Below are 13,317 nucleotides of genomic sequence, written 5' to 3' on the forward strand. Positions count from 1 at the left end.
TTAACATCATTCTTTTTTTTTTCTTTTTGAACTTACAATTTCACCCTATTTCCTTCAAAGAAGTTTACTGGACTGTGATATATTTTTATGCTTGAAGATCTACTACTGATCATCTGCTCATACTTCTTGACTACAAAAGTATATATTTAAAAAATTTTTAAACTTCACTTCCTATGATCTTAAGGTTGTAAGTGTTCAAAAAAATTATTTTGAGTTAACATTACCATTACTAGTAACATATAATTGATCAAAACAACATGACAAATTTTAATTGAAAGTAAAATTTCAGTGGAAATTTATGACTCACCCTTTTCAAATTTGATTTAAAGCAAAGAATTGCAAACCCCTTGACAGTGATCTTCAAACTGGTGGCTGTCAATTAATACACAGGCCCCAACCACTAGGACCTAAGGTGACAAAAGGAAATTTTTCCTCCCAACAGTGTTTGTGCGTGTATGTGTAATAGTATATGTTTCATGACCAAGAACCATCTCCATTTTGCACCTCATATGGTGGGGAAACTGGACAAAGTATATTTGGGGTGTCAATTCTATCCTGGATATTCAGCTAAAGCTGATCCCCTGGAGAATCCTTCACCCCTGGGTGTCCTCATATCCCCAGTTTAAAGATCACTACTCTTGCCTCTTCAGTATATATTTAAAAATTTTCATGTAAGTGAAAAAACCACAATATACATATACATACATATAAAATATACATATATATTTTATATTTATATATACACAAAATATACACATATATTTTATATTTATGTGTACACATACATATATTTTATATTTATACACACACAGAGACACACACACCTCAGATGGCTGGCTCCACCATCTGATTCTAAATTTAAGTTGGTCTAGGATGGAGATCGGCTTCAGTAGTTTTTTAAAGCTCCCCAGCTGATTCTAAAGTGCAGCTGAGGCTGATAATGACTGGATTAGGGCTAAAAGAAGGGAGAAAAAAAATTCCCTAAAAGCATCATAATCAGCACAGACTCCTGCCTACACTCAGCAGGGCCTGCTTTTTTTGTTGTTGTTTTTTCCTTTTGTACTGGAAGGTAAAACCATCACCTCCACCATGAAGAACTCTGGGACATGGTATTGTCTGGGAATTCGGGGACAGGGAAAGGGCTCTTCCCTGTAAAGCATACTGTCTCATGCAGAGATCAAACTGACAGTATTCAGACTCAAAGGAAACGTGTTGTTTTTTAAACCAAATTTTTACAAGAAATTCAATGCATTCATTTTAAGTGTAGTGTCCTTATCTTCTGTATTGGAGGGCTTCCTCTTCCTCTATAAGCAATGTGTCTTGTTTTCCTCTGGCTGCTTTATAAGGTTTTTCTCTTTATTATTGGTTTTCAGCAGATAGAAAAACAACAGAAAAAAAATCAATAAACCAAAAGTTGTTTCCTTGAAAATATCAACAAAATTGACAAGCCTTTAGTTAGACCAGCCAAGGGAAAAAACAGAAAAGACTCAAATTACCTAAAACAGGAACAAAAGAGGAGACACAAAACTTACAGATATGAAAAGGATTATAAGGGAATACTATGGACTATGCTAACAAAGTAGATAAATGAAATGCACAAATTCCCAGGAATACACAAAATACTGAAACTGATATAAGAAGAAACGGAAAATATGACTTGGCCTACAAGAGATAAAATTAGTAATTTTTAAATTTCCACGAAGAAAAGCCGAGGCCCAGATGGCTTCACTAGTGAATTTTACCAAACATCCAGAAAAGAATTGATACAAATTCTTCACAAATTGATCTGAAAAACAGAAGAGGAGCAGACAGCTCCCAACACATTCTATGAGGCCAGTTTTACCCTGATACCAAATCAAAGATAGCACAAGAAGAGAAACTAAAGATCTATATTGCTTATGAATAGTGATGCAAAAATTCTCAATAAATACTAGCAAACCAAATCTAGTAACATATAAAGAAGATTATACACCACACCATGGCCAAATGAAATTTATCCCAGGAATATGAGGTTGGTTTAACATCTGGAAATCAATTAATATAACAGACAATAGTGTAGAGTAAGGGGGGGAGGAAGAGACATGATGGTTTAAATAAATGCAGAAAAAGCAGGGAACTTCCTCACCCTGATAAAGGACATCTATGAGAACTTCACAGCTTTAAGTAACATCATACTTAATGGTGAAAGACTGGATGCTTTCCACCAAAATCAAGAACATGCAAGGATGTCTGCTCTGGCCACTCCTGCTTAGCACTGTACGAGAGGTTCTCGTCAGGACAAGAGAAAGAAAGAAAAGGCATCCAGATCTGAAAGAAAAGAAGTAAAACTATCTCTATCTGCAGATGGAATGATCTTATACATAGAAAACCCTAAGTAATCCACACACACACGCAAATATTAGAACCAATAAATGAGTTAAGCAAAGTTATAGAATATAGGATTAATGTACAAAAATCAATTGTATTTCTAAACACTAGCAATGAACATTCTAAGTATGAAATTAAGAAAACAATTCCATTTATGATACCATCAATAAAATATCTGGGTACCATTTTAACAAAAGAATTCAAGACCTGTACCCTGAAAACTACAAAAACATTGTTGAAAAAAATTAAAGACCTAAATAAATGGAATGACACCCATGTTCTCAGATCAGAAGACTTGATATTGTTAAGATGACAATACTCTTCAAACTGATTTAACATAATCTACAGATTAACAATCTCTATCAAGATCCTGGCTAGTTTTTTTTGCAGAAACTGACAAGTTGATCCTAAAGCTCATATGGAAATGCCAAGGGACCCAGAATAGCCCAGACGATCTTGAAAAGGAAGAACAAAGTTGGAAGACTCATCAAACCCTATTCAAAACATACTATAAAGCTACAGTAATCAAGATAGTGCCCTAATGGTATAAGGCTAGACAATGGAATAGAATTGAGAATGGTCAATGGATTTTGACAAGGTGACGACACAATTCAATGAGGAAACAACAATCTTTTCAGCAAATGTATTCCACATGCAAAAAATGAAGTTGGAACCCTCCTTAAACCATATACAAAAATTAATGCGGGCTTCCCTGGTGGCGCAGTGGTTGAGAGTCCGCCTGCCGATGCAGGGGACACGGGTTCGTGCCCCGGTCTGGGAGGATCCCGCGTGCCGCGGAGCGGCTGGGCCCGTGAGCCATGGCTGTTGAGCCTGTGCGTCCGGAGCCTGTGCTCCGCAACGGGAGAGGCCACAACAGTGAGAGGCCCATGTAACGCAAAAAAAAAAAAAAAAAAAAAAAAATTAATGCAAAATGGATCAAAGACCCAACTTTAAGAACTAAAACTATAAAACTCTTACAAAAAAAAATAGGCATAAATCTTGATGACCTTGAATTAGGCAATGGTTTTTCAGATATGATGCCAAAAGCAAAAGTAACAACAAAAAAGATAAATTGAACTTCACCGATATTAAAAATTTTTGTGCTTCGAAGGACACAATTAAGTAAAAAAGACAACCCATGAAAAAAAGAAAACCTGCAAATCATATATCTGATAGAAGTCTAGAATGTAGAATATATAAAGAACTCTTATAACTTAATAAGTAACAACCCAATTAAAAATGGGCAAAAGATATGAATAGACATTTCTTCAAGTAAGATATACAATGGCCAATAAGCACATGAAAATACTTTCAACATCATTAGTTATCAAAATTTCGGATAAAACCACAATGAACTACCACTTCACTGACACTAGGATGGCTACAATCAAAAAGTCAGATAAAATAACAAGTGTTGGTGAATATGTAGATAAATTGGAACACTGCTGGTAAGAATGTAAACTGGTGTAGCCACTTTGGATTTTTCTCTTTCTTCAGTTTACTTTCTTTTGCTATGTCTTCAAGTTCATTGATCTTTTTCATCAGTATCTAATATTCTTTTAAGCCCCTCCAGGGAATTATTCATATAAGATATTGTATGGTTTCACTGCTAGAAGTTCCATTTGGTTCCATTTTTGTATCTCCAATTCCTCTTATCATTGTATTCATGTTTCTCTTTAAGTATCTGAGCATATGTATAAAAACTATTTTAAAATCTTTGTCTGCTAATCCTATCATTAGTCATTTCTGGGTGCTTTCTATTTATTGGTTTTTCTGCTATGGTTCACATTTTCCAGCTTCTTTCTATGTATAGTAAATTTTTAATGGATTGACATTGCAAATTCTGCACTGGGGAGTGTTGAATTTTGTTGATTCCTTCAAAAGGTGTAAGACTGTTCAGTGAGGCAGTTTGGTTACTTTTGGATCATGTTGAACCTTTCAAGGCTTGTTATTAAATTCATGACTGTGAGTTTAAGATAATCTTTACTCTGGGCAGTTTAGCCCTACTGCCAAGATATGACCCTTATGAGGTCTCTACTGAATGCCCTAAATGTATAACTCTCCATTCTAGCAGCTCAGAACATGAATGTTTCCCAGCCTTTTTGAGCTCAGGTAATTGTTCAGCTTGCCAACGCCCCATTCTTTGCCCAGTCTTATGAGGTTTCAGCAATACACTCAAGGAAACTCCTATGGAGACTTTTGTGGCCGTTTCTTTGCATAGCTCCTTCTTCTATGGCTGGCTGCCCTACAAATTTTAGCCCCCTCCATGAATTCCAATCTGCTTCAACTTAGTAACATGACTGTGCTTTGATGGGGATCCCCCTTCTCTGCCTCTTAGCCTGGAAAGTGCCTTTGTTACGAACTGAATTGTCTTCCCCTGAAATTCATGTTGAAGCCCTAACACTCACTGTGACTATACATCAGAGAGAGGGCCTTCAGGGAGGTAAAGTTAAACAAATTCATAAATGTAGAGCCCCAATCCTATAGGCTTGGTGTCCTTGTAAGAGATAACAGATCTCTCTCTCCACATAGGCAGAGAAGAAAGGTCATGTGAGGACATAGTGAGAAGACGGTTACCTACAAGCCTCACCAGAAACCAACCCTGATAGCACCTTGATTACTTCTTTCTAGTCTCCAGAACTGTGAGAACATAAATTCCTGTTGCTCCAGGCACCCAGTCTGTGGGATTTTGTTATGGCAGCCCAAGCTAAGATAGCCTCCCAAGAGAAAGCCTGAAAGTGGTGGTTGTATGTGGTTCATTGCTATTTTCCTTTCTCTTGGGGATCAGAGTCCTGCACTGCCTGGTGTCCAATTTCTGAAAGTAGTAGTTTCACAAATTTCATCTACTTCTGTTTATCTATTCAGGAAGGTTAGTTAGGTCTCAGTTACTCTATCATGGCCAGAAGTACGAATGCCCTTGCAACATGTTTTTTATCTTTTAACTAAATAATTTTCAGAAATTTCAAGATGGAGAGGTACAACCCCATCATGAGTGATCCTTGAGAAATCTTCAGTCACTGCCCACTATTCTCCAGAGAAAAACAAGTGTATTATGCCATCTTGACTGCTGAGGGAGTGAGGATCCTATATATATCTGGCAGCTCAGTATAGGCTAATCAAGATTTCAGATTTCAGCAAGACAAGACTTTTAGGTAGGTCCTACTCTTATCTGTAGTGACATGCAGTTCTTATTCAGTCCAAGAAAATAATCAGTTTAATATCCATCATACAACTTTCCTTAGAATAAGAAAAATTAATCCCCTACAGAAATATCTAGCTGTGTTCTTCCTGAAATCAACACTCACAGAACATACAGAGTACTTCCCCTGGAGACTGAAGCCAAGATTATGTCCTTGACTGGATCACAAAGGGCAAAGATGGATTCGCAAAAAAACACAATAGGGTAGTTTGGGCGACCTGAGGCAACCCAGCACTGAAGGCTACAGGCTCCTTGGTGAGGCTAATGGCGGACTCCGGGAGGGCTCAGGCCAAGGAGTACTTCCCAGAACTTCTTCTACCAGCGTTCTTGTCCTCACGGTGAGGCACAGCCACCCCCCGCCTCTTCAGGAGGCCCTGCAACAGTAGCAGATCACTGGTTCTCAAATTTTGTCTAGCGTGCATCAGAATCCCCAGGAGGACCTGTGAAAACACAGATGACTGGGCTCCAGCCCCGGAGTTCCTGATTCAGAAGAGAGTTTCAGACCATGTAAATATCCTCTTCCCCCAGAGACGGGCATGAGAAGCTAAGGCTGCTGCTGCAGCCACCAAGAAGGCTGTGTGCAAGCACAGGTCACTATCCACACCTCTCCACCCGGGAGCCTGGTGCAGCCCGCCACTGCCAGGGTCCCATGACCTAGGGACAACTTCCCCGGGAGAACGCATGGCGCGCCTCAGGCTGGTGCAACGTCACGCTGGCCTCTGCCGCCGCAGGCTCGCCCCGCATCCATACCCCTCCCTACCCCCGGCCTGAGTGAGCCAGAGCCCCCGAATCAGCGGCTCCTTTAACCCCATCCTGCCTGAGCAAAGAACAGACGCCCTCCGGCGACCTAAAGGCAGAGGCGGGTCCAAATCCAAAGCTGAACCCCGGGAGCTGTGCAAACAAAGAAGAGAAAGGGAAATTTCTCCCAGCAGCCTCAGGAGCAGCAGATGAAATCTCCATAATCAACTTGATGTACCCTGCATCTGTGGAATAACTGAATAGACAATGAATCAGCGCAAATTCAGGAGGCGGACTTTGGGAGCAAGATATATTATTTTTTCCCCTTTTCCTCTTTTTGTGAGTGTGTATGTGTATGCTTCTATGTGTGATTTTGTCTGTATAGCTTTGCTTTCACCATTTGTCCTAGGGTTCTGACCATCCGGTATTTTTTTCTTTTACTTAAAAAATTTTTTTTCTTAATAATTATTTTTTACTTTTTATTTTAATTATTTTATTTTATTTTATCCTCTTTCTTTCTTGCTTTCTCTTTTTCCTCCCTTTTATTCTGAGCCATGTGGAGGACAGGCTCTTGGTGTTCCAGCCAGGAGTCACTGCTGTGCCTCTGAGGTAGGAGAGCCAACTTCAGGACACTGGTCCACAAGAGACCTCCCAGCTCCATGTAATATCAAATGGCAAAAACCTCCCAGAGATCTCCATCTCAATGCCAAGACCCAGCTTCACTCAACGACCACCAAGCTACAGTGCTAAGACACCCTACGCCAAACAGCTAAGAAGACAGGAACACAGCCCCATCCATTAGCAGAGAGGCTGCCTAAAATCATAATAAGGCTACAGACACCCCAAAAGACACCACCAGACATGGACCTGCCTACCAGAAAGACAATATCCAGGCTCATCCACCAGAACACAGGCACTACTCCCCTCTTCCAGTAAACGTACACAACCCACTGAACCAACCTTAGCCACTGGGGGCAGACACCAAAAACAACGGGAACTACGAACCTGCAGCCTGCAAAAAGGAGACACCAAACACAGTAAGATAAGCAAAACGAAAAGACAGAAAAACACACAGCTGATGAAGGAGCAAGGTAAAAACCCACCAGACCTAACAAATGAAGAGGAAATAGGCAGTCTACCTGAAAAAGAATTCAGAATAATGATAGTAAAGATGATCCAAAGGGCTTCCCTGGTGGCACAGTGGTTGAGAGTCCGCCTGCCGATGCAGGGAACACGGGTTCGTGCCCCGGTCCGGGAGGATCCCACATGCCGTGGAGCGGCTGGGCCCATGAGCCATGGCCACTAAGCCTGTGCGTCCAGAGCCTGTGCTCCGCAACGGGAGAGGCCACAACAGTGAGAGGCCCGCATACCGCAAAAAAAAAAAAAAAAAAAAAGATGATCCAAAATCTTGGAAATAGAATTGAGAAAATGCAAGAAACATTTAACAAGGACCTAGAAGAACTAAACAGGAAACAAGCAATGATGAACAACACAATAAATGAAATGAAAAATACTCTAGAAGGGATCAACAGCAGAATAACTGAGGCAGAAGAATGGATAAGTGACCTGGAAGATAAAATAGTGGAAATAACTACTGCAGAGCAGAATAAACAAAAAAGAATGAAAAGAACTGAGGACAGTCTCAGAGACCTCTGGGACAACATTAAATGCACCACCATTCGAATTATAGGGGTACCAGAAGCAGAAGAGAAAAAGAAAGGGACTGAGAAAATATTTGAAGAGATTATAGTTGGAAACTTCCCTAATATGGGAAAGGAAATAGTTAATCAAGTCCAGGAAGCACAGAGAGTCCCATACAGGATAAATCCAAGGAGAAACAAGCCAAGACACATATTAATCAAACTATCAAAAACTAAATACAAAGAAAACATATTAAAAGCAGCAAGGGAAAAACAACAAATAACACACAAGGGAATCCCCATAAGGTTAGCAGCTGATCTTTCAGCAGAAACTCTGCAAGCCAGAGGGGAGTGGCAGGACATATTTAAAGTGATGAAGGAGAAAAACCTACCACCAAGATTACTCTACCCAGCAAGGATCTCATTCAGATTTGTTGGAGAAATCAAAACCTTTACAGACAAGCAAAAGCTGAGAGAGTTCAGCACCACCAAACCAGCTTTACAACAAATGCTAAAGGAACTTCTCTAGGCAAGAAACACAAGAGAAGGAAAAGACCTACAACAACAAACCAAAAACAATTCAGTATATGGGAATAGGAACATACATATCGATAATTACCTTAAATGTAAATGGATTAAATGCTCCCACCAAAAGACACAGACTGGCTGAATGGATACAAAAACAAGACCCAGGGCTTCCCTGGTGGCGCAGTGGTTGAGAGTCCTCCTGCCGATGCAGGGGACATGGGTTCGTGCCCCGGTCCGGGAAGATCCCACATGCCGCGGAGCAGCTAGGCCCATGAGCCATGGCTGCTGAGCCTTTGTGACTGGAGCCTGTGCTCTGCAACAGGAGAGGCCAGAACAGTGAGAGGCTTGCGTACCACAAAAAAAAACCCCAAGACCCATATATATGCTGTCTACAAGAGACCCACTTCAGACCCAGGGACACATACAGACTGAAAGTGAGGGGATGGAAAAAGATATTCCATGCAAATGGAAATCAGAAGAAAGCTGGAGTGGCAATTCTCATATCAGACAAAATAGACTTTAAAATAAAGACTATTACAAGAGACAAAGAAGGACACTACATAATGATCAAGGGATCGATCCAAGAAGAAGATATAACAATTGTAAATATTTATGCACCCAAAATAGGAGCACCTCAATACATGAGGCAAATACTAACAGCCATAAAAGGGGAAATCGACAGTAACACAATCATAGTAGGGGACTTTAACACCCAACTTTCACCAATGGACAGATCATCCAAAATGAAAATAAATAAGGAAACACAAGCTTTAAACAATACATTAAACAAGATGGACTTAATTGATATTTATAGGACATTCCATCCAAAAACAACAGAATACACACTTTTCTCAAGTGCTCATGGAACATTCTCCAGGACAGATCATATCTTGGGTCACAGATCTAGCCTTGGTAAATTTAAGAAAATTGAAATTGTATCAAGTATCTTTCCCGACCACAATGCTATGAGACTAGATATCAATTACAGGAAAAGGTATGTAAAAAATACAAACACATGGAGGCTAAAAAATACACTACTTGGCCTTCCCTGGTGGCGCAGTGGTTGAGAGCCCGCCTGCCGATGCAGGGGACACGGGTTCATGCCCTGGTCCGGGAGGATCCCACATGCCGTGGAGCAGCTGGGCCCGTGAGCCATGGCCACTCAGCCTGCACGTCCGGAGCCTGTGCTCCAAAATGGGAGAGGCCACAACAATGAGAGGCCCGCGTACCGCAAAAAAAAAAAAAAAATACACTACTTAATAACGAAGTGATCACTGAAGAAATCAAAGAGGAAATAAAAAAATACCTAGAAACAAATGACAATGGAGACACGACGACCCAAAACCTATGGGATGCAGCAAAAGCAGTTCTAAGAGGGAAGTTTATAGCAATACAATCCTACCTTAAGAAACAGGAAACATCTCAAATAAACAACTTAACCTTGCACCTAAAGCAATTAGAGAAAGAACAAAAAAACTCCAAATTTAGCAGAAGGAAAGAAATCATAAAGATCAGATCAGAAATAAATGAAAAAGAAACGATAACAAAGATCAATAAAACTAAAAGCTGGTTCTTTGAGAAGATAAACAAAATTGATAAACCATTAGCCAGACTCATCAAGAAAAAAAGGGAGAAGACTCAAATCAATAGAATTAGAAATGAAAAAGGAGAAGTAACAACTGATACTGCAGAAATACGAAAGATCATGAGAGATTACTACAAGCAACACTATGCCAATTAAATGGACAACCTGGAAGAAATGGACAAATTCTTAGAAATGCACACACAACCTGCCGAGACTGAACCAGGAAGAAAAACAAAATATGAACAGACCAATCACAAGCACTGAAATTGAAACTGTGATTAAAAATCATCCAACAGGCCTTCCCTGGTGGCGCAGTGGTTGAGAGTCTGCCTGCCGATGCAGGGGACACGGGTTCGTGCCCTGGTCCGGGAGGATCCCGCATGCCGCGGAGTGGCTGGGCCCGTGAGCCATGGCCGCTGAGCCTGTGCATCCGGAGCCTGTGCTCCGCGATGGGAGAGGCCACAGCAGTGAGAGGCCCTTGTACAGAAAAAAAAAAAAAAAAAAACCTTCCAACAAACAAAAGCCCAGGACCAAATGGCTTCACAGGCAAATTCTATCAAACATTTAGAGAAGACTAATACCTATCCTTCTCAAACTCTTCCAAAATATAGCAAAGGGAGGAACACTCCCAAATTCATTCTATGAAGCCACCATCACCCTAATACCAAAACCAGACAAAGATGTCACAAAGAAAAAAAAACTGCAGGCCAATATCACTGATGAACATAGACGCAAAAATCCTCAACAAAATACTAGCAAACAGAATCCAACAGCACATTAAAAGGATCATACACCATGATCAAGTGGGGTTTATTCCAGGAATGCAAGGATTCTTCAATATACGCAAATCAATCAACGTGATACACCATATTAACAAATTGAAGGAGAAAAACCATATGATCATCTCAATAGATGCAGAGAAAGCTTTTGACAAAATTCAACACCCATTTATGATAAAAACCCTGCAGAAAGTTGGCATAGAGGGAACTTTCCTCAACATAATAAAGGCCATATATGACAAACCCACAGCAAACATCATTCTCAATGGTGAAAAACTGAAATCATTTCCACTAAGATCAGGAACAAGACAAGGTTGCCCACTCTCACCACTCTTATTCAACATAGTTTTGGAAGTTCTAGCCACAGCAATCAGAGAAGAAAAAGAAATAAAAGGAATCCAAATCGGAAAATAAGTAAAGCTGTCACTGTTTTCAGATGACATGATACTATACATAAAGAATCCTAAAGATGCTAGCAGAAAACTACTAGAGCTAATCAATGAATTTGGTAAAGTAGCAGGATACCAAATTAGTGCACGGAAATCTCTGGCATTCTTATACACTAATGATGAAAAATCTGAAAGTGAAATTAAGAAAACACTCCCACTTACCATTGCAACAAAAAGAATAAAATATCTAGGAATAAACCTACCTAAGGAGACAAAAGACCTGTATGCAGAAAATTATAAGACACAGATGAAAGAAATTAAAGATGATACAAATAGATGGAGAGATATACCATGCTCCTGGATTGGAAAAATCAATATTGTCAAAATGACTCTACTACCCAAAGCAATCTACAGATTCAATGCAATCCCTATCAAACTACCACTGGCATTTTTCACAGAACTAAAACAAAAAATTTCACAATTTGTATGGAAACACAAAAGACCCCAAATAGCCAAAGCAGTCTTAAGAACGAAAAACGGAGCTGGAGGAATCAGGCTCCCTGACTTCAGACTATACTACAAAGCTACAGTAATCAAGACAGTATGGTACTGGCACAAGAACAGAAATATACATCAATGGAACAGGATAGAAAGCCCAGAGATAAACCCACGCACATATGGTCACCTTATCTTTGATAAAGGAGGCAAGAATATACAGTGGAGAAAAGACAGCCTCTTCAGTAAGTGGTGCTGGGAAAACTGGACAGCTACATGTAAAAGTATGAAATTAGAACACCCCCTAACACCATACACAAAAATAAACTCAAAATGGATTAAAGACCTAAATGTAAGGCCAGACACTATCAAACTCTTAGAGGAAAACATAGGCAGAACACTCTATGACATAAATCACAGCAAGATCCTTTTTGACTCACCTCCTAGAGAAATGGAAATAAAAACAAAAATAAATGAATCGGACCTAAGGAAACTTCAAAGCTTTTGCACAGCAAAGGAAACCATAAACAAGACCAAAAGACAACCTTCAGAATGGGAGAAAATATTTGCAAATGAAGCAACTGACAAAGCATTAATCTCCAAAATTTACAAGGAGCTCATGCAGCTCAATAGCAAAAAAAACCAAACAACCCAATCCAAAAATGGGCAGAAGACCTAAATAGACAGTTATCCAAAGAAGATATACAGACTGCCAACAAACACATGAAAGAATGCTCAACATCATTAATCATTAGAGAAATGCAAATCAAAACTACAATGAGGGCTTCCCCGGTGGCACAGTGGTTGAGAGTCCGCCTGGAGATGCAGTGGACACAGGTTCGTGCCCCGGTCCGGGAGGATCCCACATGCCGCGGAGCGGCTGGGCCCGTGAGCCATGGCCGCTGGGCCTGTGCGTCCGGAGCCTGTGCTCCGCAACAGGAGAGGCCACAACGGTGAGAGGCCCGCGTACCGCAAAAAAAAAAAAAAAAAAAAAAACTACAATGAGATATCATCTCACACCAGTCAGAATGGCCATCATCAAAAAATCTACAAACAATAAATGCTAGAGAGGGTGTGGAGAAAAGGGAACACTCTTGCACTGTTGGTGGGAAAGTAAATTGATACAGCCACTATGGAGAACAGTATGGGGTTCCTTAAGAAACTAAAAATAGAACTACCATATGGCCCAGCAATCCCACTACTGGGCATATACCCTGAGAAAACCATAATTCAAAGAGAGTCATGTACCACAATGTTCGTTGCAGCACTATTTACAATAGGCAGGGCAAGGAAGCAACCTAAGTGTCCATCAACAGATGAATGGATAAAGAAGATGTGGCACATATATACAATGGAATATTACTCAGCCATAAAAGGAAACGAAATTGAGTTATTTGTAGTGAGGTGGATGGACCTAGAGTCCGTCATACAGAGTGAAGTAAGTCAGAAAGAGAAAGACAAATACCGTATGCTAACACATATATATGGAATCTAAGGAAAAAAAAGAAAAAAAAGGCCATGAAGAACCTAGGGGTAAGACGGGAATAAAGACACAGACCTACTAGAGAATGGACTTGAGGACACAGGGAGCGGGAAG

Source organism: Mesoplodon bidens (assembly GCF_964165515.1).
Source record: "Mesoplodon bidens genome assembly, chromosome: 5".
Lineage (NCBI taxonomy): Eukaryota > Metazoa > Chordata > Mammalia > Artiodactyla > Ziphiidae > Mesoplodon > Mesoplodon bidens.